We start from the raw sequence: 26,336 nt of genomic DNA, 5'->3' as shown, positions 1-26,336 counted from the left end.
GATCTGAATTGTTGTTCCAGTGTACAGGTTGAGGGTAGTGAGGTCAGCGATAGATTTACAAGTTCGTGAGAGGGCACAGACAATCAGGATTTTGGGTGGAAATGTGTGAATGTCAATGCCAGGAGAAGCTGAAAAGAGGTGGATAAACTTGCAGCATGGCTTGGGACCAGGAATGTAGATGACGTGGCCATTTCAGAGACATGGCTGGAGGAAGGACAGGAATAGTTACTGCAGATTCTGGAATTCAGATGTTTCAGTCGGAACAGACAAGATGGCAAAAGAGGGAGCAGGAGTGGCATTGTTTATTAAGGGTATTATGGAAGCAACTGAGATAACATTTGTGGACTCATCCAGTGAGGTAGTTTGGATTGAGGTCAGAAACAGGAAATGAGATCTCAGCCTGTTGAAGTTTCTGTCGGCTTTGAAATTGTTCCAGGGAAGTAGAGGAAAGGATAGCAAATATGATGTACAATAGGCACGTGAGTAACAGGCTGGTTGCTATGGGGGACTTTAAGATCCACAATATTGACTGGGCATACTATAGCTCCTGTAGTTAAGATTAGTCAGTTTTTGTACAATGTGTTCAGGAAAGTGTTCTGACACAGTATGCAGACAGGCAAACAACAACCAATGCCATGTTGGATTTGGTACTAGGGAATGGACCCGAATATGTGTTAGATTTGCAGGTAGGTGAGCCCTTTGACGATAGTGACCAAATTTGATTATGTTTACAATAGCAATGGGCAGGGATACGATTATACGGCAGGGAAAGAAGTATAACAGGGGGAAAGGCAACTGTGATGCGATCAGCATGATTTAGGATGTATAAGGATGGGGAAGGAAACTGCAGGGGATGGACATACTTGAAATGCCGAGCTTATCCAAGGAATAGTGACTGCTGGTACTTTATAATTTTATACTTTTCAAGCAGAAACATGGTTGTAGAGAGAGGGAGACATCGTTTACTGAAGAACATGAAGCTCTTCTCAAGATTAGAAGAAAGCTTTTGTAAGGGTGAGGCGTGGAAGTTCAGTTCAGGGGCTGGAGAGTTACAATTTAACCAAAAATGATTTGAGGAGAGGGCTAGGAATAATCAGGAGGAGGCATTAGACGTCATTGGCGGGTAGGACGAAGGGAAACCCTCAGGCCTTCTATATGTACTGCAGCAATAAAATAAGGGGAACATGTGTGTGGAATCTGAGGATATCGGGGAAGTTTAAATGAAAGCGTTTCGTCAGTATTCACATTGGAAAATGGCAATGTTCGTGAGAATACAGAGATGCAATCTACTATGTTAGATGGGAATGCGGTTGAGAAAGAGAACGTTTGAGCAATTTTGGAAGATCTGAAAATTGATAAGATTCCTGCGCCAGATGCGATTTTTCCTCGCATTCTCTGGAATGCCAGGGAGGAGATTGCAGTACCTTTCAGTTTGATCTTGCTCGAGAGGAGTAGTTCCAGAACACTGGAAGAAAGCAAATGTTGTTCCCTTGTTTATGAAGGGGAGTCGTGACAATTTTGGTGATTATGGGCCGGTGAGCCTTACTTCTATTGTTGGTAAGGTGTTAGAAAAGGTCACAAGGGCTAGGATTTATAATCAACTGGAAAGGAATGATTTGATTCTGGATAGGCAACACGGTTTTCTAAAGGGTAATTTGTACCGCATTATTATTATCGAGTTCTTCGAGAAGGTGACAAAGCACCTGAATGAAATTAAAGCGGTTGATCTGGTGTATATGGACTTCAGTAAGACGTTTGTTGAGGTTCTCTATGGTAGGTCATTGCACAAAATACGGAGTTTCGGGATTGAAAGCGATTTCGCGCTTTGGATCAGTAATTGGCTCGCTGAAATGAGACCAAGGGTCATGTCTGCTACGAAATGTTCATCCTGAAGTTCAGTTACGCAGTCGCATTCCGTAAGGATCTGTTTTGGGGCACTGCTGTTTGCCATGACCATAAATGTTGTGTATGTGGGTGGAGAAGGACGTGTTAATAAATTGGTGGACGATACGAAGTTAGGCAGAGTTGTGATGATGCAGCAGGATGTTGTACGTTCCATGGGGACACAGATAAGATGCAGAACTGGGCTGAGAATTGTCAAATGGAATTTAATGCTGAAAAGTGTGAGGTCGTTCACTTCGGAAGAAGTAACAGAAATTCAGAGTACTAGGTTAATGGTAACCATCTTGGCAGTGGAGATAAACAGGGAGATATCGTTGTACAGGTGCATAAATCCACGAAAGTTGCCAACTAGGTTGACAGGGTCCTAAGAAGGCATATGGTTTGTTAGCGTTTATCAGCAGGGGCATTGCATTTTGGGAACACGAGGTCATGCTTCATATGTAGAAGACACTGGTATGGCCGCACATGGAGTATTGGAAACAATTCTGGTCACTGCATTATAGGAAAAAAGAGGGAACCTTCGAACATAGAACATAGAACAATACAGCACAGAACAGGCCCTTCGGCCCACGATGTTGTGCCGAACATATGTCCTAGCTTAAGCACCTATCCGTGTACCTATCCAATTGCTGCTTCATGGTCACCAACGATTCTGACTCTGCCGCTCCTACAGGCAGCGCATTCCATGCCCCCACCACTCTCTGGGTAAAGAACCTACCCCGAACACCCCCCCTAAATCTTCCACCCTTCACCTTAAATTTACGTCCACTTGTAACACTCTGTTGTACCCGGGGAAAAAGTCTCACTGTCTACTTTACCTATTCCCCTGATCATCTTATAAACCTCTATCAAGTCACCCCCATCCTATTCCGTTCCAATGAGAACAGGCCGAGCACTCTCAACCGATCTTCGTACGACCGATTCTCCATTCCAGGCAACATCCTGGTAAATCTCCTCTGCATCCTCTCCAAAGCTTCCTAAAATGAGGCGACCAGAACTGCACACCGTACTCCAAATGTGGCCTTACCAAGGTCCTGTACAGCTGCAACATCACCTCACGACTCTTGAATTCAATCCCTCTGCTAATGAACGCTAATACAACATAGGCCTTCTTACAAGCTCTATGCACCTGAGTGGCAAATTTCAAAGATCTATGAACATCGTCCCCAATATCCCTCTGCTCCTCCACCTTACTAAGACCCCTACTATTAACCCTGTATTCTGCATTCTTATTTTTCCTTCCAAAATGGACAACCTCACACTTGACAGGGTTGAACTCCATCTGCCACTCCTCAGCCCAACTCTGCATCATATCTAAGTCCCTTTGCAGCCGACAACAGCCCTCCTCACTATCCACAACTCCACCAATCTTCGTATCGTCTGCAAATTTACTGGGTAAAAACAATAACTGCAGATGCTGGAAACCAGATTCTGGATTAGTGGTGCTGGAAGTGCACAGCAGTTCAGGCAGCATCCAAGCAGCTTCGAAATCGACGTTTCGGGAAAAAGACCTTCATCAGGAACCAGTAAATCAGCAAATTTACTGACCCACCCTTCGACTCCCTCTTTCAAGTCATTAATAAAAATTACAAACAGCAGAGGACCCTGAACTGATCCCTGCGGAACTCCACTTGTAACTGAGCTCCAGGCTGAATATTTGCCCTCTACCACCACTCTGACTTCGACCGGATAGCCAGCTCTCTATCCAACAGGCCAAACTTCCCACTATCCCAAGCCTCCTGACTTTAAGCAAAAGCCTACCATGGGGAAAATTATCAAATGCCTTACTAATATTCATGTACACTACATCCACTGCTCTACCCTCATTCACATGCTTGGTCACCTCCTCAAAGAATTCAATAAGACTTGTAAGGCAAGACCTATCACTCCCAAATCCGTGCAGGCTGTCCCTAATCAAGCAGTGTATTTTCAGAAACTCATAAATCCAATCACTCAGTACCCTTTCCATTACTTTGCCTACCACCGAAGTAAGGCTAACTGGCCTGAAATTCCTGGGGTTATCCCTATTCCCTTTTTTTAACGGGGCACAACATTCGCCACACTCCAGTCCCCTGGCGCCACCCCCATTGACAAAAAGACGAAAAGATCATTGCCAACGGTTCTGCATTTTCCTCTCTTACTTCCCACATAATCCTAGGATATATGCCGTCAGGCCCGGGGGACTTGTCTATCCTCAAGTTTTTCAAAATGCCCAATACATCTTCCTTCCTAACAAGTATCTCCTCTAGCTTACCAGTCCGTTTCATAATCTCCTCTTCAACAATACGGTTCCTCTCATTTGTAAATACTGAAGGAAAATGCTCATTCAAGACCTCTCCTATCTCTTCCGACTCCATACACATTCTGCTGCTACTGTCCTTGATCGGAGCTACCCTCGTTCTCGTCATTCTCAAGTTTCTCACATACGTTTAAAAGGCCTTGGGGTTATCCTTGATCCTACCCGCCAATGATTTTTCATGCCCTCTCTTAGCTCTCCTGATCCCTTTCTTCAGCTCCCTCCTGGCTATCCTGTATCCCTCCGACGCTCTGTCTTAACCTTGCTTCCACAACCCTATGTAAGCCTCCTTCTTCCTCCTTCCAAGACATTCAACCTCCCTCGTCAACCAAGGTTTCCACACACGACCATCTCTTTCCTGACTGACAGATACATACATGTCAAGGACACGTCTTATCTGTTCCTTGAAAAAGTTCCACATTTCAACGACATCCTTCCCTGACATCCTATGCTCCCAATTTATGCTCCTCAGACCCTGTCTTGCAGCATCGTATTTACACTTCACCAAATTGTAAAACCTGCCCTGTTGCACACACCTATCTCTCTCCATAACCAAGGTGAAAGTCACAGAATTGTGATCACCATCACCAAAATGCTCACCCACTAAAAATCCCATCACTTGTTACCAAGTACCAAATCCAATATGGCCTCCCCTCGGGTCGGGCAATCTACATCCTGATTTAGAAACGCTTCCTGGACACACTGCATAAACACAGCTCCGTCCAATCTACTTGATCTAAAGAGCTTCCAATCAATATTTCGGAAGTTGAAATCGTCCATGACTACTACCCTGTGGCTTCTGCACCTTTCAAAAAGGGGTTTCCCAATCTGTTTCTCCGCATCTCAACTGCCATTGGGGGGCCTATAGTAAACACCCAACAAGGTGACTGCTCCTTTCCTATTTCTGACTTCAGCCCATACTACCTCCAAAGGCAGATCCCCCTCGGACTGCCTTTCTGCAGCCGTTATACCATTTCTAATTAGCAACGCCACACCACTCCTTTTAACCACCCCCCCCACCCCCATCTTACTGAAACATCTGTAAGCATGAACCTCCAACAACCATTCCTGTCCCTCTTCTATCCACGTTTCTGTGATGGCCACAACATCATAGTACTAAGTACCGATCCACGCCTTAAGTTCACCCACCTTATTTCTGATACTCCTTGCGTTGAAGTATACACACTTGAGCCCATCTTTGTGCGCAAGTGTTCCCTGTCAGTGCTACCTTCTCCACAGCCTCCCTACATTCTCGGACATCCTGAAAAACAGCTAACCTACTTGCTGGTGTACAAGTCCAGATCGCATCCCCGTGCCAAATTAGTTTCAAGTCACTCGAAGAGTGCTAGCAAACCGACCTCCCAGGATATTGGTGTCTTTCTGGTTCAGGTACAACCCGTCCTGCTTGTACAGGTCCCACCTTCCCCAGAATGCAGTCCTTTTGTCCAAATACCTGAAGCCCTCCCTCCTACACCATCCATGCAGACATGTGTTCAACAACATTCTCTCCCTATTCCTTGCCTCACTGTCATCTGACACCGGCGACAACCCAGAGATGATGACTCTGTCCGTCCAAGCTTTTAGCTTCCAGCCTAACTCCCTGAGCTCCGAAATGACCTCCCCACCCCTCTTTCTATCTATGTCGTTGGTGCCAATGTGCACCACAACTTCTGATTGCACACCCTCCCCCTTAAGGATTCTGAAGACAAGGTTCGAGTCATCTCGGACCCTCGCACCCGGGAGGCAACAAACCATTCGAGAGTCTCGCCCATGTCCACAGAACCGCCTGTCTGTCCCTCTAACTGTAGACTCTACTATAACTAGCGCTCTACTCCTCTCCCCCTTTTCACTCTGGGCCTCACAGCCGGACCACGTGCCAGAGACCCAGTCACTGCAGCTTACCCCTTCTAGGCCGTCCCCGCAACAGTATCCAAAGCGGCATACTTATTGTTGAGGGGAACGACCACAGGGGATACCTGCACTGCCTGCTTCCTCCCCTTTCCCCCTCGATCTGTTACCCAGTTACCTCTGTTCTCTGGCGTAACTATATCCCTGTAGCTTCTATCTATCACCCTCTCAAATAGTCCTCAGTTTATCCAACTCCAGGTCCAGTTCCCTAACGCAGTCTGTGAGGAGCTGGAGCTGGCTGCACTTCCTGCAGGTGAAGTCGGCAGGAGCATCGGTAGTCACCCCTACCTCAAATATCCTGCAAGAGGAACATTCCACTGTCTGCGCTGCCATAACTCTACACCCGTAAATGTTGAAAGTTTGTGCAAAGATTTGTAGCTCTGGTGCTCGTTGTTGTGGTTTTGTTCGCCGAGCTGGGAATTTGTGTTGCAGACGTTTCGTCTCCAATCTAGGTGACATCCACAGTGCTTGGGAACCTCCTGTGAAGCGCTTCTGTGATGTTTTCTCCGGCATTTATAGTGGTTTGAATCTGCCGCTTCCAGTTTTCAGTTCCAGCTGTCCATTGCAGTGGTCAGTATATTGGGTCCAGGTCGATGTGCTTATTGATTGAATCTGTGGATGATTACCATGCCTATAGGAATTCCTTGGCTGTTCTCGTGTTGTCCCAGTCGAATTAATGTTGCTTGTCATCTGCGTGTGTGGCTACTAAGGATAGCTGGTCGTGTCGTTTCATGGCTAGTTGGTGTTCATGGATGCGAATCGTGAGCTGTCTTCCTGTTTCTCCAATGTCGTGTTTTGTGCCGTCCTTGCATGGGATTTTGTACATTTCTTGCGGTAGCAGGGGAAGGTACAGGGAGTGGATGTTGGGGTGGTGGGGGGTGTGGACCTGACGAGGGAGTCATGGAGGGAGTGGTCTTTTCGGAACGCTGATAGGGGAAGGGAGGGAAATATATCCCTGGTGGTGGGGTCCGTTTGGAGGTGGCGGAAAAGACGATGCATCCTTCAGAGAACTCTTGTGAGGTTGTGAGAACATTTATAGAGCTTTCTCACAGACTGCACAGAAACATCGGGAAAGGAGAAGGCCATTCGAAACTTTCCCATCACAGTTCATGGCCGAAGTTCTCTTCAATGCACTCTACCCACACAGTTTACATACCCTTTACTGTCGAAAACTGTATCGCCAGAAGCGCACGGACAGTTAGGGAATATCAAATAAGCAGGAGAGTCGGGCTTTCTGGCGTAACACCTTCATCAAGAATGTTTGTGATGGGTAGGGTCCTCGCATTCTGAATGAAGGATTTATACCCAAAACGTCGATTGCATGCTCCTAGGATACTCCCTAACCTTCTGTGCTATTCCAACGCCACACTCATCAACTCTGATTTCCAGCAAATGCCATCCTCACTTTCAGCTGTACTGTATTACTGTACGTGATTGACCTTCGGATACTATGTAATGGTAACTACAGTCGTGCCTTTGGTTCACCCAGTGTTCGATCCAACACAAGATAATGATAGCTGATCCTCTCTCACCATACCATAGTCTTGTCCTTTCCACATAATTTTAGTGTCTATAAATCCTAAGTTATATGCAGTGCCTTTACTTCCACAGACTTAAGTGATAGAGAAGTCCACATGGTCACCAGTCCCTGAGTGCAGATGCTTATTCCCGTCACAATGCTGAGAGGCTGTCTGTAACTATCAGTGTGTCCCCTTGTTTAAGATATCGCAGCCAGAAGAGCTATCATCCCTGCTTCCAACCTGTCTCGCTCTGTCAGTATTTTAGATATTTCACTGAGATCTCCCAACACATTTTCCTAAACCCCATGGAATACAGGCCCAGATGACAGGAATCCTGATACCACAACGTGTCTGTCATCCCATAGACCAGTCTTGTCATCCTTCACTGCATTCCCTCAATGTCAGCTTTGTCCTTTATTTGGCAAAAAGCCAAAACTGCACAGAATACTGCACAATGTTCGAGATGTTTTCTTATTGAGGCTCTTGCAGCTACAGTAAGACATTCTTGTCGTCAAATCCCCCTGAAATAAAGGTCAACGCTTCATTTACCTTCTGATCTGCTTTCGGTTCCTCCATTATTGTGTTTAGTTACTGGTGCAAGGGGAGATCCAATTCCCTTTCAATGTTACAGCTAACCACTTGGGTGGGTCTAAGTACACTGGTTAGCGTGTCAATGATATTTCCCGTATAAGATTCTGGCTTCAGAACTCACAGCCTTGCATGGAGTGTGCAGAAGGATTCAGAAAATGAAACTAAGTCGCTTTAAAGATCAACATTTTTCGACCAATTACCTTTCAAATGATAGACTACCATTCCATTTTTCCCAACAAAGTGTCCAACGTTACATCTATCCAAGTTGTTATTCATCCGCTATGTATTTGCAATTCACTACACTTGTCTTCATCACCTTGGAGAATTTTCACATCCTCCTCATCCACTTACATTCCGTCATCGTTTAGAGCTATCAGTAGACTTGGAAACATTTCCTTTGATTCACTGAACCAAATGTTTGATACGTATTGTGAATAGCTGAGGCCCTATCACTGATCCCTGTGATATTACCCTTTCCTTTCAGTCAAAACAAAATTATTTTATTCATATTCACTATTTCCTGTCAGCTGTTCCATTCTAAACTCTTGTTTGTACATTCGTAATAATATTTGAGTTTGCACACTCGGCTTGAGATTTCATCAAAAAACTCTCTGAAAATTCAAATGCATTGCAGTCGTCTCTTCTTCACAATTTATCGACCAGTAAGCTTCTCAAATATTATTCTCATTTCGTAAATCTGTGTTGACTTTGCCGATGCCCTTTGCTTGCAGTCCCAATAATTTCTCGAAAACCGTTGATTTGCTAATTTCATTCTAATCGCTTTTCCTCTACAGACTATTGTTTCCAAGTATTGCAGACATTGTTGTTTGTTTTGTTAATTCTGTGAAGACAGATTTGAAATAGTTGCTTCATAGTTGTGCCGTTTCTCTGTCCTCCATTCTGCATTCTCTGGTTTCAGACTGTAAGAATGCTGTTTGTTGTCTCCTACGTTGGCCATTGACAAACTTTCAGACGCTGTTTTCGTTCACTCTATTCACCCTTGTTAACATATTTTTCAAAACTCCAGCAATTACTGTTTTACCCTGCTCAATGATTAATTTTCCACAACCAATGATTCACAGAAGCATAGAGTCTGTACCATCAGACATACAGCATGGTTTACATTAGTCCTACGTTGCCACATAATGTCCATATCCTGAATGTTTTGACACTTCAAGTGCTCGTCCAAGTACCTTTTACAATTTGTGAGGTTACTGTGGCAACTACATTCTCAGGAAGTGCATTTCGGATCCCAACACCCTCTGGGTGAAAAGCAATCCTCAAATCCTCTCCAAGCACCCAGCCCTCCATTTTAAACTGTTTCTCCCATTTCATTGTCCTTTTGACGAAAAGGAACAGCTGCTGTCTATTCACCCTCTTCATGCAGCTCATCGTCTGATATTTCCATGTGATATGACACTCAGTGTTCCCTACTCCAGAGCAAACAATCGGAGCTGATTCAGCCTCTCTTCACAGCGGATACTGTCCATTGCCGGGAGGGACATCCTGATGAATTTTCTCTGCCCTCGCTCTCCTGCAACTGTATTGTTCATATTACATCCAGACAAATTCAAGGATCTGTGGAGAAGAACTTTATGAGTTTCTTAGTGGTCTTCCAGTCAATATGTATTCCTCTGTCTAGTTCTTTTTTTCCACACTGCATCCATTCATATTTATCTGTGTTAATTTCTGTCTATTATTGACTGTCCATCTGACCATCCATGCATATCTTCGTGTAACATAAGACCTTCCTCCTCACTGCCAAACACCCGGGCAATCTTTGTGCCAAAAACAAATTAACTGTTCACACTCGCCCCACATTCTCCGTATTCACATCTGCACAATTTATAAATACCACAACAAATAAGGGACACAGCACTGATCCATGTGGAACAACCGGGGACACTAGACTCCAGTTACACAAGCAGTCTTCGACCAACAACCTCTGTCTCCAGCCACTGAAACAACTTTGAATGTAACTTTCCAAGTTGCTCTTGAAACGACAACAATTTAATTGGTTTATCAGTTTCCCATGTCAGAAGGAGACAGAGCTGTGAAAAAAGGATTGTAGCACACAGGCCTTCATTCATCAGGTCATGGAATGTAGAAATTGGCAAGTTATGTTGCATTTCTACAGGACACAGTTTCAGCCGAACCAGGAGTCTTGTATTCAGTTTTTGGTCACCTTGCTATAGGAAGGATGTTATTATTCTGTAAAGAACACCGAAGACGTTTAAAATGATGTTGCCAGGACTCACGGGTCTGTGCCATCTGGAGAGGTCGGACAAGCTCGGATATGTTTTTCATTAAAGCATAAGAGTCCAAGGGAAGATCTTAAAAACTCAAAACGATCATGAGAGGTATGTATGAGCTGTGTGATTGTTTTTTTTTACCAATATCGGGGTATCAACAACAAGAGACATCAGTTTATCGTAAAGGGAAAAGAATGAAAGAAAACCTGAGGGGCAACACCTATACACAGAGGATGGTACGCATATGGAATGAGATTAGATTTAGATTAGATTACTTACAGTGTGGAAACAGGCCCTTTGGCCCAACAAGTCCGCACCGCCCCGCCGAAGCGCAACCCACCCATACCCCTACATCTACCCCTTACCTAACACTACAGGCAATTTAGCATGTCCAATCCACCTGACCTGCGCATCTTTGGACTGTGGGAGGAAACCGGAGCACCCGGAGGAAACCCACGCAGACACGGGGAGAACGTGCAAACTCCACACAGTCAGTCGCCTGAGGCGGGAATTGAACCCGGGTCTCTGGCGCTGTGAGCTGTCAGGAAAAGTGGTTGAGGTGGGGACATAAACAATGTCTAAAAGGCTTTTGGACAAATACATTGATAGGAACGGTTTAGAAGGATATCGCCCAAGTAAATGGAAATAGGGAAATTTTGGTCGGCATGCACCATATTGGGACACACAGACTTTTTCCGTACTCTCAGAGTCTTTGCTTCTCTGTCTCTTTCTGTGGCTTCGTTAAAGGTCTTGGTGAACTACCACATAAACAACGTCCTCGAAATAAAAACATCATGAAGATAATTAGGTATTACTTCATTCGGATGACATCAGGCTGACCATTACTGATCAAATTTTACCACTTATCGACGATTTATTTCATCTTCACTATTTTCTGCAAGAGTTTCTTTAAGAGATATCCGATATCCACTTGGGTCTACAGATCTCTGATCTATTTACACCACCTTTCCTTTAAAGTGGAACCACACTATTTCACAGATCATCATGTCGAATTCTGCATGTGCATCCTCCTTTAGGTATTTCGGGTATAAAGGACGCGTGTGACTATCTATAATGTTCACCATCTTCATCCACAGATTTCACCTTGATTTTAGTGGGGCGTGATTGATTTGTGTCTTCAGTTCAACTTGACATTCATTTGGAATAACTTGGAATTCTCGTCAACCTTGCCTGTGCTCTGCAGTCGCTTCTGTGCGCATTTTCTAGGTTTGATTAAGATTATTGCGCATTCTTTTTAAACTCTACCGGACATAGGCCTAGTTTACTCTTCAGACAATTATGCCATCTGCTGGATTAATCTGGAAAATATTCATTCACTACATGTGCTCAAGGTATTCTTCCTTAGATCAGGACACGAAACTGCGAACAATATTCCACGTACAGTCTCATCAACACTTTTTGTAAGCATGCTGGACGCATTTACTTTTAGTGAGAGCACATTACTGCAGGTCCTGGAATCTCAATTGAAAAATTCAAATGCTGGAGATTGCAGTGGGTCAGACAAGGTTCATGGAGAGACAGCAAGTTAATGTGTCGAGTCCAGATGATGCTTCATCATCTACATTCCGGTTCTTCTTTAAATCAAGGCAAACCTAACTTTTACTTTCCCGTATGCCTATGTTCCATTTGTTTCTTTATCATAACTTACCGTGTGAGGTGTTTCGAAATTTCTCCTGAATATCTAACATCCAGTAGTTATCCATTGACTATGCATAAAGGAGATACATTCAAACAAGAAGTTTGCAAATTATGACTTCGCTTTCATAAAAGCGAAATCGTTCTTGTAAATTGCAGTTACTTTCTAAGTGTGTAATATTATATTTTTATAACCAATTCTACGCTTACTGGTCTATAATACTACACTCTCAAAGAACAAAGAGCTTTACAGCACAGGAACAGGTCGTTTGGCCTCTAAGACTGCGCCGATCTGGATTCCTCTACTGAAACCTTCGACTATTTTCGATGGATCTGTGTCCGTCTGATCCAGACCCAGTCATGCGTTTATCCAGACTATCTTAAATGGCGATTTCCAGCCCGCCTCTATCACTTCCGTTGGAAATGCATTCCAGTCACTCACTCCACCCTGTGTAAACAACTTGACATGCAATACTCCTGGAAAGTTTACACCTCTCAACCTCAACTCGTGACCCCATATATTGAGTCGCACGCTCTGTAAAAAGAAGCTTCTTGCTGTCCAATCTGCCTGTAGCTCTCGTGATTTTGTTGGCTTCAATCAAGTCCCGGCTCAACTTCCGTCTTTCGAATTAAAATAACCCGAACCTACTCGATCTCCCTTCATACTCAGCACTGTCAATAACAAACAACACGTCTTTGAACCTCCTCTACACCCTCTCCATAGCATCCTCAACCTATTGGCAATGTGGCGACGAGAACTGTATACAGTATTCCAAATTGGAACGAACCAAAGTCCTATACTACTAAAACATGACCTGCTAACTCCAGTACTCAACATGCCATCCGATGAAGGAAAGCATGCTACATCCCTTCTTGACAACTCTAACGACCTGCATTGCCACCTTCTGGGGACTTGAACAACCAGATCGCTCTGCACTTCAACTTTCCCCAGGTCGTTTCCATTTACTGTTCTCAAATTTAATTGGATATTCCAAAATACATCAGCTCCCACTTGCAGCTCTGCATCCTCTTCCCTTCTTAAATCGAGTGAAACTGTGTATATCTTTTTTCAAAATAAATAGCAGAAGCTACAGTATTCACTAATGCAATCAATAAGTTTATTTATGTTTCTTCGAAATTCTGGTAAGAAGTCAAATTGGTCCATCAGACTTCACAATGCTCAATGTTTTCAAATACTATATCATCACTGATGTTAATGATTTTAGTCCTTAGTTACACAAGTTCCATGGTCACTTGATATTTCTGGGAGATTTCCTGAGTCTTCCTGCATGAAGACAAACACTAACCATTTGTTTAGGTTTCCGTGTAATATATCTGTTCTCTACAACAAATTATTCTGTCCACACACTCGTTGTTCCATATTCGATCTTCCAGTCATTTTTCCTTTCAAATATTAACGGGAGCTGTTCATCAGTTTTTATGTTTTTGTTAGTTTGCATTTATGTCCTCTTTTTGAGTTACTTATCAATTTCTTAATCCTCCTGTGTCCTCGTGACTCTGACTCCACAACATTCAACATTTTTCTGACCCCGTGCTTTGATCAGATGCAAAATTTAACTGCGTTTGTTAAACATCGTTGCGTCACCTTTCCTTTTGCCGTTTTGTACCTTGAAGGGAGATACGTATATTGTACACCTTATGGCATTTCTATAAATAATGCACATTGCCTGTCTTTCATTTAAACCTTTTCATCCACATTTCCAATTCACTGAAGCTAACTTGCACTCATGCCTTCATGTTATGACTGACTTTGGCATATGCACACAATCTAAAGAAGCACTATTTTGTATCTGGCCATTGAAAACTCAACATATTTTCTGATCATGGCTCCCACAATCTTCTTCATTGCAATATGTACAATTAGCACTTCTGTTCACACAACACAAATTCTAAAATTTCGCGATCTCTTCTTGATGCTCAACACGCTGTTGAAGTAAATCATCTCATTCATGCTCAAGAAATCCATTCTTCTCAGCATTAGCATTTGCATGTGTTAGCACAGTTTACATGCAACTTGAAATTATCTTTTATTACTGTAGTACCCACAAACCTGCATTTATAATGTCCTGTTTTATAACATGCCCAACATTTGTATTGCAGTTTTGACTTTGATATGCATCTCAGATCAATGTTTGATTCATCTTGTTGTTTCTGAGCTGCACCTGAACCGATTCTATGGGGTCTCACTGACGTGGACATTTATTTTTTATCATAGATTTCATATTTTGTGGAAGCAGGTCATTCAACGCACACAGTGCACACTAATCCTCCGAAGAGTACCCTTCCAGCCAAACCAGCATTCCCAACGACGATCACAACTGGCTGCCACAGCAGAGAACACGATGGGCAATTTGAGTATGGACAATCCAACTATCTTGCACATATTTGGTTATGAAAGTATTGAGGTACTGTACCTTTAAGATAGTTGAAAAGCTCGCAAAACTGTCTGACACAGCATAAAGTGTCCTGAACATTTTAAAGCATGTTCGATTCTAAGAGGGTAACTGCGCTTCCATGACAAAAATAAACAAATGCAAATTAGGCCAAACAGTTTTAATTATGCCCCTTGATACCAAAATCAACGAAATTTGTATTTAATATTTTGATTATATTGTAAGCAGTGAAACGGTCCGATGCTTTGTGGTATAAACCTGGGCATTTGGAACAGATAGAGGGAGAATTGCCATCGAGATTCGGCACTCGAGGTTTCGGGGAGGTATCTGCCTGGGGAAGGGGTTTGTACAGCATAACATCGAAACCGACCTGGATAGAATCTACAGAGAATATCTATGGAGGAAACTGAGCAAAGCTGACTCGTTTTGCACAGTGTTCCTTTCATAAGTCCTAATCAGGTATTTTTATCAGACTAACATTTGAGAGTGGGAGGTCAAAGATGGGATTAAGAGGAAGGAATTAGAAACAGTTGTTAGTTTTACCATTCTCTGCTGGACTTCAAGAATACAGTGGTTAACCTTTACTTTAAACAGTGAATTCTGACATATATCTTTGCCTCTCGAATTTTAAGAGTTTACAGCACGCAGCGAATCTTCTTCAGTGATGATGGTTTTAGTGAGCAGAGGGGAGAACAGAATGTCACCATTCCAGCTTGGGGGCGTTCGTCCGCGATTTGAAGCGTTCACAATGATCCCAGTTTGCAATTTGCACAGACCTGAATCGATTTGGTGGAAGAAAAAGCCCAGTAGATTTAAATACTTGCCCGTTACTGTCCTAAGTCTTTAAATAAAGCGTCGACCCGGCAATTTGTTTAATTTCAGTGACTTGTGGCTGATTCAATTGTAAGTGAAGGAAAAGCATCTTAACACTGTTAAAGAGGCGCTTGGATTGGAAGATGGTTCGCAATTTTTTCAAGAAAGTTCAGAAGGAAACCAAAAGACAACACATTTTAGAATTAGCAAACAAGTTAGAACTGAGTTTAAACAAGGACAAAAGTAAAGCTGAAATTATAAGCGACTTGCTCAAATACTTAGGTATATTAGGGAAACAGACAATTGCAGTAGATGTAGAAACGCTTAAGTTATAATTGAGGAAAATAGAGTATGCAAAGAGAGAGAAAAAGAGAAAGAGAGAGAAGAAAGAGAAAGAGAGAGAGAAGCGAGGAGAGTGAGAGAGAAGGTTCATGGCTGGGCAAAGAGAGAGAGAAGAAGGGGACGGACAGTGGAAGAGAAAGGGAGACAGAGAAAGGGGAGCGAAAAAGATAGAGAATAAAGGGATTGAGTTCTGTTTTATGATCACTGCTGTTTGTCATTTTCATAAATGACTGGGACGCAGGCATAGGTGTATGGGTTAGCAGGTTTGCAATTGACAGCAAAGTCGGTGGAGTAGTGGGAGTGTGGAAGAATGTAGCAGTTTCCAGGGAGACTTGGATAAACTACAGAATTGAGCTGAGAGGTGGCAAATGGAGTTCAATGCAGGTTAATGTGAGGTGATTCACTTTGGGAAGAAGAACAGAAAGGCTGAATACTTTGTCAATGTCAAGATTCTTGTTAGTGTGTACGTGCAGAGGGATCTTAAAAAGAATAGGGATGGGGAAAAGAGGAGGGGGTGTAGCACTACTAATCAGAGAGGGTATCACAGCTACAGAAGCTTCCATTGTCGAGGAAGATCTGCCTACCGAGTCAGTATGGGTGGAAATTAGGAATAGCAAGGGAGTAGGTACCTCATTATGGGTTTGCTACGGGCCCCCCAATAGCAGCAGAGAGATGGAATAAAGTGTAGCTTGGCAGATTTTGGAAAAGTATGGACGTAGTAGGGTTGTTGTAATGGGTGACTTTAACTTTCCTAATATTGATTGGAACCACCTTCGAGCAGAAGATTTGAATGCAGCTGTTTTTTGTAAGGTGTGTTCAGGAGGGTTTCCTAACTCAATACGTTGACTGGCCGAAGAGGGGAGAGGCCATTCTAGACTTGGTGCTCGGCAATGAGCCAGGACAATATCAGATCTTGTGTTGGGAGAGCATTTTGATGATAGTGACCACAACTGCCTCACACTCTACATAGCTATGGAGAAGGAGAGGATTAGGCAAATGGGAGGATATTTAATTGGGAAAGAGGAAACTATAGACATGAGTTAGGAAGCATGGATTGGGAGCAATTGTTCCATGGTAAAGGCACTATAGAAATGTGGAGACTGTTTCAGGAACAGTTGTTGCAAGTGATGAATAAATGCGTCGCTCTGAGACAGGCAAGAATTGGTAAGATAAAGGAACTTTGGATGACGAGAGGGCTGGAGCTTCTCGTCAAAAGGAAAAAGGTAGCTGACGTAAGGTGGAGTTAATGAGGGTCAAGCTCAGCTCTACAGGATTACAGGAAGGCAAGGAAGGAGCTTACAAATAGTCTGAGGAGAGCAAGGAGGGGGCATGAGAAAGGCATGGCAGAGTGGATTAGGGAGAACACAAAGGCATTTTAGACTTATGTGAGGAATAAGAGAATGGTCAAAGAAAGAGTAGGCCCGATCAGGCATAGCATAGGGAATTTGTGTGTGGAATGTGAGGAGGTAGGGGAAGGCCCAAATGTGTTTTTTGCTTCTGCCCTTACGAAAGAAACGAACTTTGTAGTGAATGAAACCTTTGAACAGCAGGTGTGCATGCTGGAATGGATAGAGATAGGGGAAGCTGATGTGCTGAAAAGTTTGTCAAACATTAAGATTGACAAGTCGCCAGGCCTGGACCAGATTGGTCCTCGGCCGCTTTGGGAAACGAGAAATACAATTGCTTCACCACTTGCAAAGATCTTTTCATCCTCGGTCTCCACTCGAGTCGTACCTGAGGACTGGAGAGAGGCAAATGTAATTCCTCTCTTCAAGAAAGGAAATAGGGAAATTCCCGGCAATTACAGACCAGTAAGTCTCACGTCTATCGTCTGCAAGGTATTAGAAAGGATTCTGAGGGATAGGATTTATGACCATCTGGTAGAGCATTGCTTGATTAAATGCAGTCAACACGGCTTTGTGAGGGGCAGGTCATGCCTCACAAACCTTATCGAGTTCTTTGAGGATGTGACTAGAAAGTTGATGAGGGTCGAGCTGTGGATGTGGTGTATATGGACTTCAGCAAGGCATTTCACAAGGTTCCCCATGGTAGGCTCATTCAGAAGGTCAGGAGGAATGCGATTCAGGGGAACATAGCTGTTTGGATACAGAATTGGCTGGCCAACTGAAGACAGCGAGTGGTAGTAGAAGGAAAATATTCTGCCTGGATGTCTGTGGTTGAGTGGTGTTCCACAGGGTTCTGTCCTTGGGCCTCTATTGTTTGTAATTTTTATGAATGACTTGGATGAGGGGATTGAAGGATGGATCAGCAAGTTTGCAGATGACACAAAGGTTGGAGGTGTCGTTTGCAGTATAGAGGGCTGTTGTAGGATGCAGCAGGACATTGACAGGATGCAGAGATGGGCTGAGAGGTGGCAGATAGGGTTCAACATGGATAAATGCGAGTTAATGCATTTTGGAAGGTCGAATGTGAAAGCTGAGTACAGGTTTAAGGATAGGATTCTTGGCAGTGTGAAGGAACAGAGGGATGTTGGGGCGCAGTATATAGAACCCTTAAAATGGCCACTCAAGTGGACAGGGTTGTTTAGAAAGCATATGGTGATTGGAATTTCATTAACAGGGGGATTGAGTTTAAGTGTCATGAGATCTTGTTGCAGCTCTATAAAACTTTGTTTAGACCGGACTACGACTACTGCGTCCAGTTCTGGTCGCCCTATTATAAGAAAGATGTGGATGCTTTGGAGCGGGTTCAGAGGAGGTTTACCAGGACGCTGCCTGGACTGGAGGGCTAATCTTATGAGGAGAGGTTGACTGAGCTCGGACTTTTTTCATTGGAGAAGAGGAGGAGAAGAGGGGACCTGGTTGAGGTATACAAGGTAGTGAGAGGCATAGATAGAGTCGATAGCCAGAGACTATTTCCCAGGGCAGAAATGACTAACACGAGGGGTCATAGTTTTAAGCTGGTTGGAGTAAAGTATAGAGGGGATGTCAGAGGCGGGTTCTTTACACAGAGAGTTGTGAGAGCATGGAATGCGTTGCCAGGAGAAGTTGTGGAGACAGGGTCATTGGAGACATTTAAGAGACTCCTCGACATGCATATGTTCACAGAAATGTGAGGGTGCATACATGAGGATCAGGGGACAGCACAACATCGTGGGCCGAATGGCCTGTTCTGTGCTGTACTGTTCTATATTCTATATTCTATGTGCACAGATCCCTGAAAGTTGTCACCCAGGTTGATAGTGCTGTTAAGAAGGCATACTTTGTGTTCGGTTTAATAGGTGGAGTCACTGTGTTCTGCTGCCATAATGTCTTCCTGCAACTGTACAAAATCCTTGTGTGGCCGCTCTTAGAATATTGTGTACAGTACTGGTCCCATTACAGGAAAGATGTGGAAGCATTGCAAAAGTTGCAGAGGAGATTTACCATGATATTGCCTCATCTGGAGGGCGGGATTCATGAGGAAAGTCAGAGAGACTTGGTTCTGTTCTCATTGAAATTAAGAAGGGCAAGATGACATTTGATAGAGACATACAAGATGATCAGAACATTAGATAGGGTAGACAGAGAAAGGCTTCTTTCTCGGATGATGGCGTCAGCTTGTACGAGTGGGCACAGCTACAAATTGAGGGGTGATAGATTTAAGACAGATGTCAGAGGCAGGGTATTTACACAGAAAGTTGGAAGGGCTTGGAATGCCTTCACTGCCAATGTAGTTAACTCAGCCATATAAAGGACATTCGAATTTTCCCTGGATAAGCACATGGATGATGATGGGACAGTCTAGGGGGATGTGCTGAGATAATCTCACAGGTCGGCGCAACATTGGGGGCCGAAAGGCCTCTTTTGCACTTTATTGTTCTATGTTCTGTGCAAACAAATCAAGAGAGAATTTGAAATTGAGATGTCGCGGGACTAAGTCAGCAAAGTCAAGTTTACAGAATGGAGGTTAAAGCATAAGTAATATAACAAACAAATATGTCAAAATTTACCACATTTCGATGAGAAAGATACCGAAGCATCTGTATTTCATTCGAAAGAACAAGGCGAGACAGAGGAAGTGGTACGATGATTTAAGGGTACTTCTATTTTAGTGTAAACTGGCAGGCAGAGCTCGAGAGCCAATTGCCTCGTTTTCAGATGAGGAGTCAGAACATTATTAAGACGTCAAACAGGGCACTTTAGGTGTATATGTATTGGTTCCAGAAGCGAATCGACAGCTATTCAGAAACGTAAAGAGAGAGCCAGGTCAGACTATGTTGAGTTCGAATGAATTAAACATAGACATTTTGATAGCTTGTTTCGTGCTTTAAAGATAGCAGGACCCGACCTCTTGTGTTCAGTGATTGTCATCTTTTTGGTGGCAAGTGCAGTGGGAGGAGCGGCAAAGTGGAGCAGAGGCTGGACGGGAAGGTAAATTTAAAGTAACATAAACTTACCTATGTGTTCACCGGATATCATTTTATTGGTGGCATTTGCAGTGGGAGGAGCGACAGCGAGAACCAGAAGCCGGACGGCAAGCTAAATTTATAGTATTAAAACTTACTTCGTGTATAGACCGAGCACACGCTGCGCACGAGCGGACACGGGACTGCTGGATGATTGAGGCTTTATATTTGGGCGATTGCTTTACCCGAAACACTACCCAGGTATTGTCTTCCAACATCTCCCTCTCTAACAAAATATAGCTTCTGTGTGCCGCATTGGTAAGGTGACATTTTTCGGTCGTATTATTGGGAATGGAGGCGAGGGTGGTTGAATGATATTCCTGTAGATTGTGGGAAATAAGTGTCACCACTAGAGTCCCTGCTGACTGCATCTGCTGGAAGTTCACCCAACCCCAGCTCCTCGAAAACCGCCTTAGGAAACGCACTGGAACGGGACGAAATTCGGAGTATTCGGAAGTTGGAGACAGTAATTGAAAGAATTACAGGGAGGTAGTCACACATCATGTCCATGCAGATTTTGGAGGGAACGGAAAGAGAACCAGCAGGCTGTGCAGAGATCCCCTGTGGCTGTTGCATTGAACAACAAGTGAACCATTTTGGATGTTACTGGGGTGGCAGCTGTAATTACCAGTGTAAAGTAGTGTGGCACAGGCCTCTGGCACACATTATGTCCCTCAGAACGAAGCGGGTGAAGGAGAAAAGCATTAGTCATTAGCGACTCCATATTTAGAGGAACAAATTGGTGGTTTTGTTGGAAAGAGGGAGACTTGCGGTTTGTGTGTTCCGCCCAGGGCCAGATTTCGTGACGTCTCTTATCATGTTTTTTGGGATCCTTGGGCAGGAGGGATGCAGCCCCAAGTCATGGTCTGGATTCCTGAAGAAGGGCTGATGACCGAAACGTAGATTCTCCGGTTCCTTGGATGCTGCCTGACCTGCTGCGCTTTTCCAGCAACACATTTTCAGCTCTGATCTCCAGCATCTGCAGTCCTCACTTTCTCCTCCATGGTCTGTATAGGCACTAGCGAAACAGGTGGGAAGAGATGAGAGCATTTCAGTCAGAAATTCAGCGAGCTGGTTTGGAAAATTAACACCAGAGCAAACAGAGTTGTTATCTCTGGTTTGCTGCCCATGCCACGTGCTAGCGAGACGAGGGATAGCGAGAGAAAGGCTGCAGGGATGGTGCAGGAGGGAAAATGTTTGTATTCATGGATAAATGGGGCTTTTCCTATTGGAAGGGGCATCTCTACAAAAAGGATGATCTTCAGCTGGACCAGAGTGATGCCAATATTATGGCGTGCTGGTGGGCTCGTGGGTGATTTGCTCATGTTTTTCGGGTGTGACTAAACTAATTCAGCAGGGAGACGTGAACCTAAATTGTAGTTCGAATATGCAGGAGGATTCGAGTAATGAGCTAAGACATAAGTTTCGTAAATGGCAAGAGGTCACCGACAAGCAAGATGTTGGTTCGAAATGTGTCTACCTCAATGCCAGGAGCATTCAGAATCAGGTGGGTGACGTTACCGCATGAGTTGGTACGTGGGATGTCGATGTTGTGGCCATTTCGGAGACATGCGTAGATCAGGGGCTGGAATAGTGGTTAATGTTCAGGTATTTAAACCTTTCACTATTATCATGGAAGATGGTAAAAGAGGGGGTGGTGTGGTATTGTTAGTGTATGACTTTATTACAGTTGCAGAAACGACGTTTGACATGCAGAGTTCTGGGTAATCCAAGACGGAGGACGGAAAAAAATCAGGATGCAACAGCTGCTTCTTTTTAGGTATTTTAAATGTTTCAGGTGATTTCCTCACAATTTTAGGAGCAGCAATTACTCTTTTATGTGCTGCTGCATCGTTTTGAAACTTTGAAGAACAACGTCAAAAGAACAGCAGTTTTAAAACAAAACATAGGAAGCACATGGTGAGGTCAATGCAAGACAGAGAGAGAAAGATAATGACACAGAGTGAACTTGTACCTTTACTGCCTTTGTTGATTGAATTCATGCATTGCTGGGCATGGGAGTGCGTGTGGGAAAATGAACAAATTATGAAATTCACAACTGATCTTGGAGGCACATTTTTGGGCGAGGTCACAGCACAGCAACAGATAAGTGAACAGTTTTAAGTATGGCGTACAGAAAGTCTGCAGTAGTGAGTACAGTGAGTTTTTTCTTGATGAAACATATCTATTTAGATATGTCTCTTGACTAATCATAAAATCTAAGCCGCAACTATTAATTTAACCTGAAGCATTATTTTGAGGAGGCACAAGACGATGGAATTTCTGGGTCTGTAGATTGTGAAGGAGTAAAAATGGCCTTTAGTGGAATGATGTGCTAATCTTGTCGGATGTGGGAATTTAAAGAAAGTCTACGGTTTACTGCGGATGATACTTGCCATAAATGACGTTGATTGTGAATGATATCAGATGGAAAGGATCGGTTGGATAGACAGTTAGAGGCAATGAAGAATGTGCAACAGCAAGGGGATGTGATGGATGGAAGGGGGAAAGTCACACATTTTGTCACATACATGTGTTAACTCCAGGAATAATAAGGGAAATAGGCAGTTAGTGAAGGAGTCCACTTTGGTTATCCCCATTTCAAACAAGTATGCTGTTTTGGAAAATGAAGGGGTGATGGATTCACAGGGAAACGAAGCACATACAGTCAGGTTTGTGAATGTGTTAAAATCTTACTATATTAGACACAGAGAATTGGAGAAACATGCTCGATCTACTGCCGTACAGCGTGTGGTACGAAATCCAGATGTCAGGGAGTTTGATGAGCCTCAAAATAAGTTAAATAATGAGAATGTCCTTGAGGGGTGGGAGAGATTACTGAACTTTCTGGCTCAGAAGTAAATAACCCAGTTGAAATGCTTATTGCAACAGTATGAGGACATATGCATGAATGAGGTGTGGAGGATTAATATTACTTTGCGTGAGGTGGAACTGGGAAATGCTGTTCAGAAAAAAAGCACCTTTCGAGAGTTGATCCTCTCAAATGTGCAAAGATGCAGAAGAATGTGATTGTGATGATCAAAAGCTTCCATCGAACCTAGTCAGATCGAGTCGAGTTCGCCAATCATGTGGTTCTGGAAACTAACGTGGTCAACGATGTTGTGTGGACTGTCCAAACATCAAAGCCATAACAAAATCCGACTCATACCCAACACCAAGATTAGAGCACTGTACAGAGAAAGTTGGATAAGCCGCATGCATCACGAATTTGGACTAAATGCGTGGTTTTTCGTAGGTACATTAATCAAAGAAACCCGAAAAATGTTTCTGTATTTCAAAGCCCAAATTTTATACATTAATTCAAAGTGATGTCTTTTGGAATGAAGATTGCATCAGCTACATTCCAAAGACACATGAACAGAGTTGTCTTGCAACTGGATTGCGAAACTGTGCGCTTTCCCAGTAAAGAGGATTGATCTTTCACGAGTGAACGACTTATCACTTGATACAGTTCGCAGGAAACTTCGAACAATTACGAGAATCAAAACTGGAAATAAACTAAAAGAAAACTGAATTATTGAAGGCAGAGGTGACGTTCTTGGGACGGACCTTCGGTCATGGAATGATGACCCCAAGGTCACCACGAAGGCCTACGAAGTATTTCCACGACCATCCTCAAGGAAAAATGTGCGTTTCGATTTTAGGGACTAAGTGGATTCGACCAGAAGTCTGTTCCAAACTGCAGAAGCGTGTTGGCATCACGAACAGACTTAAGGAAGATGAAGACAATTTTTTCGTGGACAGAACAATGCCAGGAGCTATTTGAGAATTTAAAAGCAGCATTAATCACCCTACCAGTTTGACCATTCGCCAAATTTTCGGTATTTGCAATCTATGCTAACGTTATCGGAATTGGAGTTATACCATTACAGCAAGATGACAATGGAATTCATCGGCCAATTTCCTACTTTTCAAAGAAACTGAACACCCACCAGAGAAAATGCTCTGCCATCAAAAACGATTTTGGTACTGACCTGACGTCATTATAATTTTGCTGCAATGAACCATGTGTCGGAGACAGTTGTGTTCACAAACTACAATCTCCTTACAATCTTGGAAAGATTTAGAAGCAAAAGTATGATAAGAATTTTCAGGGGTCATACGTTACAAATTTTTAATTTACAAAGTATACATGCTGCATGTCATATAATTACGATTGCATAAGCGTTATCGTGAATTTAAAGGAGAAGTATAGATAAGACTGGACATATATAAATACTTATGGTTATGTATGTGCACGTATGTGTCTATTTGTCGACAGAAATTAATATGGACTTAGTTTAATGAACTGTGTATGAAGCTATCTTTTCTTTGTGTTCATTTTTTTTCTGATTGGGGGAGGTGTGTTATGAAGTTGAAGGTGCGCACTGTACCTTTAAATGAGAATGAATGCTGTTCGAAACTAAGAGCTTACAAGCACCTCTGTGATATAACCTGATGGCAATCTCAGAGTGCACTGGAGAATTGAAATAATGTTGCATTTGATGTTTAAAGGATATCCAAGTTATTTGCTGTTTTACAACAATTCGAAATGAATCAATGGGTTGAAATTATTCCTCAGGATACAGAAATCAAATCGAGTTTTAATCCATTTATTTGCAAACATTGAATCAAAGAGATGATCCGTTGGCAAAGATACAGAATGCAGGCATTTCGAAAACTGGACAGAGCAACAACCATCAACACAGTTCCAGGAAATTAAGAAACACTTTCTATCAAAAGTACATTTTGATATGAAAGATCTTCCCAGCAAAATGAAAAACGACGACCCATGGAGATCTCAACCAGAAGAAGGCAGATACTGAAGACACTCTGCGGTTTAGAAAATAATTTGATGTAATTTTAGTAACTGTCCTGGAAAATTATACTGTTGTCGAGTTGGAAGCAGTTAATAAGCAATTGAAAGAAAGGGGGGCGACAGATGTGAACAATTGTTGTTTAATATTCTCTATTAGATTTTAAAAATGAAATGTTACAATTTTCATAAAATAGGAACATTTTGGAATTCTCTTTCACTCACATTTTAACAGATTACGTGGAGGGATGAACATCTGTGTGTGTGTGTTTGGTTTACTTAACAGATTAGTTCACCAGCTTGTCGTAACAAAAGAAACGTTGTAACTACAAAGCCCGAGTAATAGCTCACTGACACAGGAGAATTCATTAGGGTTAGAGTGGGGCTGGAAAAGCGCAGCAAGTCAGACAGCATCCAAAGAGCAGGAAAATCATAGTTTGGGGAAGTGCACTTCATCAGGAATGTGGCAGGGAGCCACAGTGGTGGAGAGATAAATGGGAGTGGGATGGGGCTGGGTGGGGGGGTGGGGGGGCGGCGGTTGAAGGTAGCTAAGAGTACAATAGTTGAATTGAGTTGCAAATGAAAGTGATATATGAGAGAGGAAGGTGGAGCGGGTAGGTGGGAAGAAAGTTTGGCAGGTAGAACAGATGATGAGGATGGTGCTGAGCTAGCAGTTTGGAACTGGGGTAAGGTGCGGGGATGGTAAATTAGGAAGCTGGGGAAGTTCACATTGATGCCCTGGCATTGAGGTGGTATGCGGCGGAAGATGAGGCCTTCTTCCTCCAGGTGTCGGGTGGAAAAGGAGTACTGGTGGAGGAGGCCCAGGAACTGCATATCCTCAGCAGTGTGTGAGGGAGAGTTGAAATGTTCGGACCCGACTTGTTGGGGTTGATTGGTGCCGGTGTCCCGGAGATGTTCCTTAAAGCACTTTATGAGAAAGCACCCTGTCTACCCAATGCAAAGGAGGCCACATCAGGAGCAACAGATGCAACACATGACATTTGCGGAAGTGCAGGTGAAACTTTCATGGATGTGGAAGGCACCTGTTGGACCTTGGATGAAGATGAGTAGGGAGGGATGGACGCAGGTTTTGCAATTCCTGCGGTGGCAGTGGAATGTGCTAGGCTGGGAAGGTTTGTTGTTGGGGTGCGTGGGCCTGAGTAGGCAGTCATGAAGGGACTCCAAACCCTTCCTATTCATATGCCCATCCAAATGCATCATAAATGTTACAATTGTACCAGCCTGCACTGCTTCCTCTGGCAGCTCATTTCATATACATACCACCAACTGTGTGAAAAAGTTGCCCCTTAGGTCTCTTGTGGATCTTTACCCTCTCACTCTAAACTATGCCCTGAAGTTCTGGACTGCCCGAACCCAAGGAGAGGACCTGGGTTTATTTACCTGCTCGTCATAATTAT

This window comes from Chiloscyllium punctatum, chromosome 35 (genome assembly GCF_047496795.1).
Source record: "Chiloscyllium punctatum isolate Juve2018m chromosome 35, sChiPun1.3, whole genome shotgun sequence".
Lineage (NCBI taxonomy): Eukaryota > Metazoa > Chordata > Chondrichthyes > Orectolobiformes > Hemiscylliidae > Chiloscyllium > Chiloscyllium punctatum.
The sequence above is the reverse complement of the archived record's forward strand: the minus strand, read 5'-3'. Positions refer to the sequence as shown.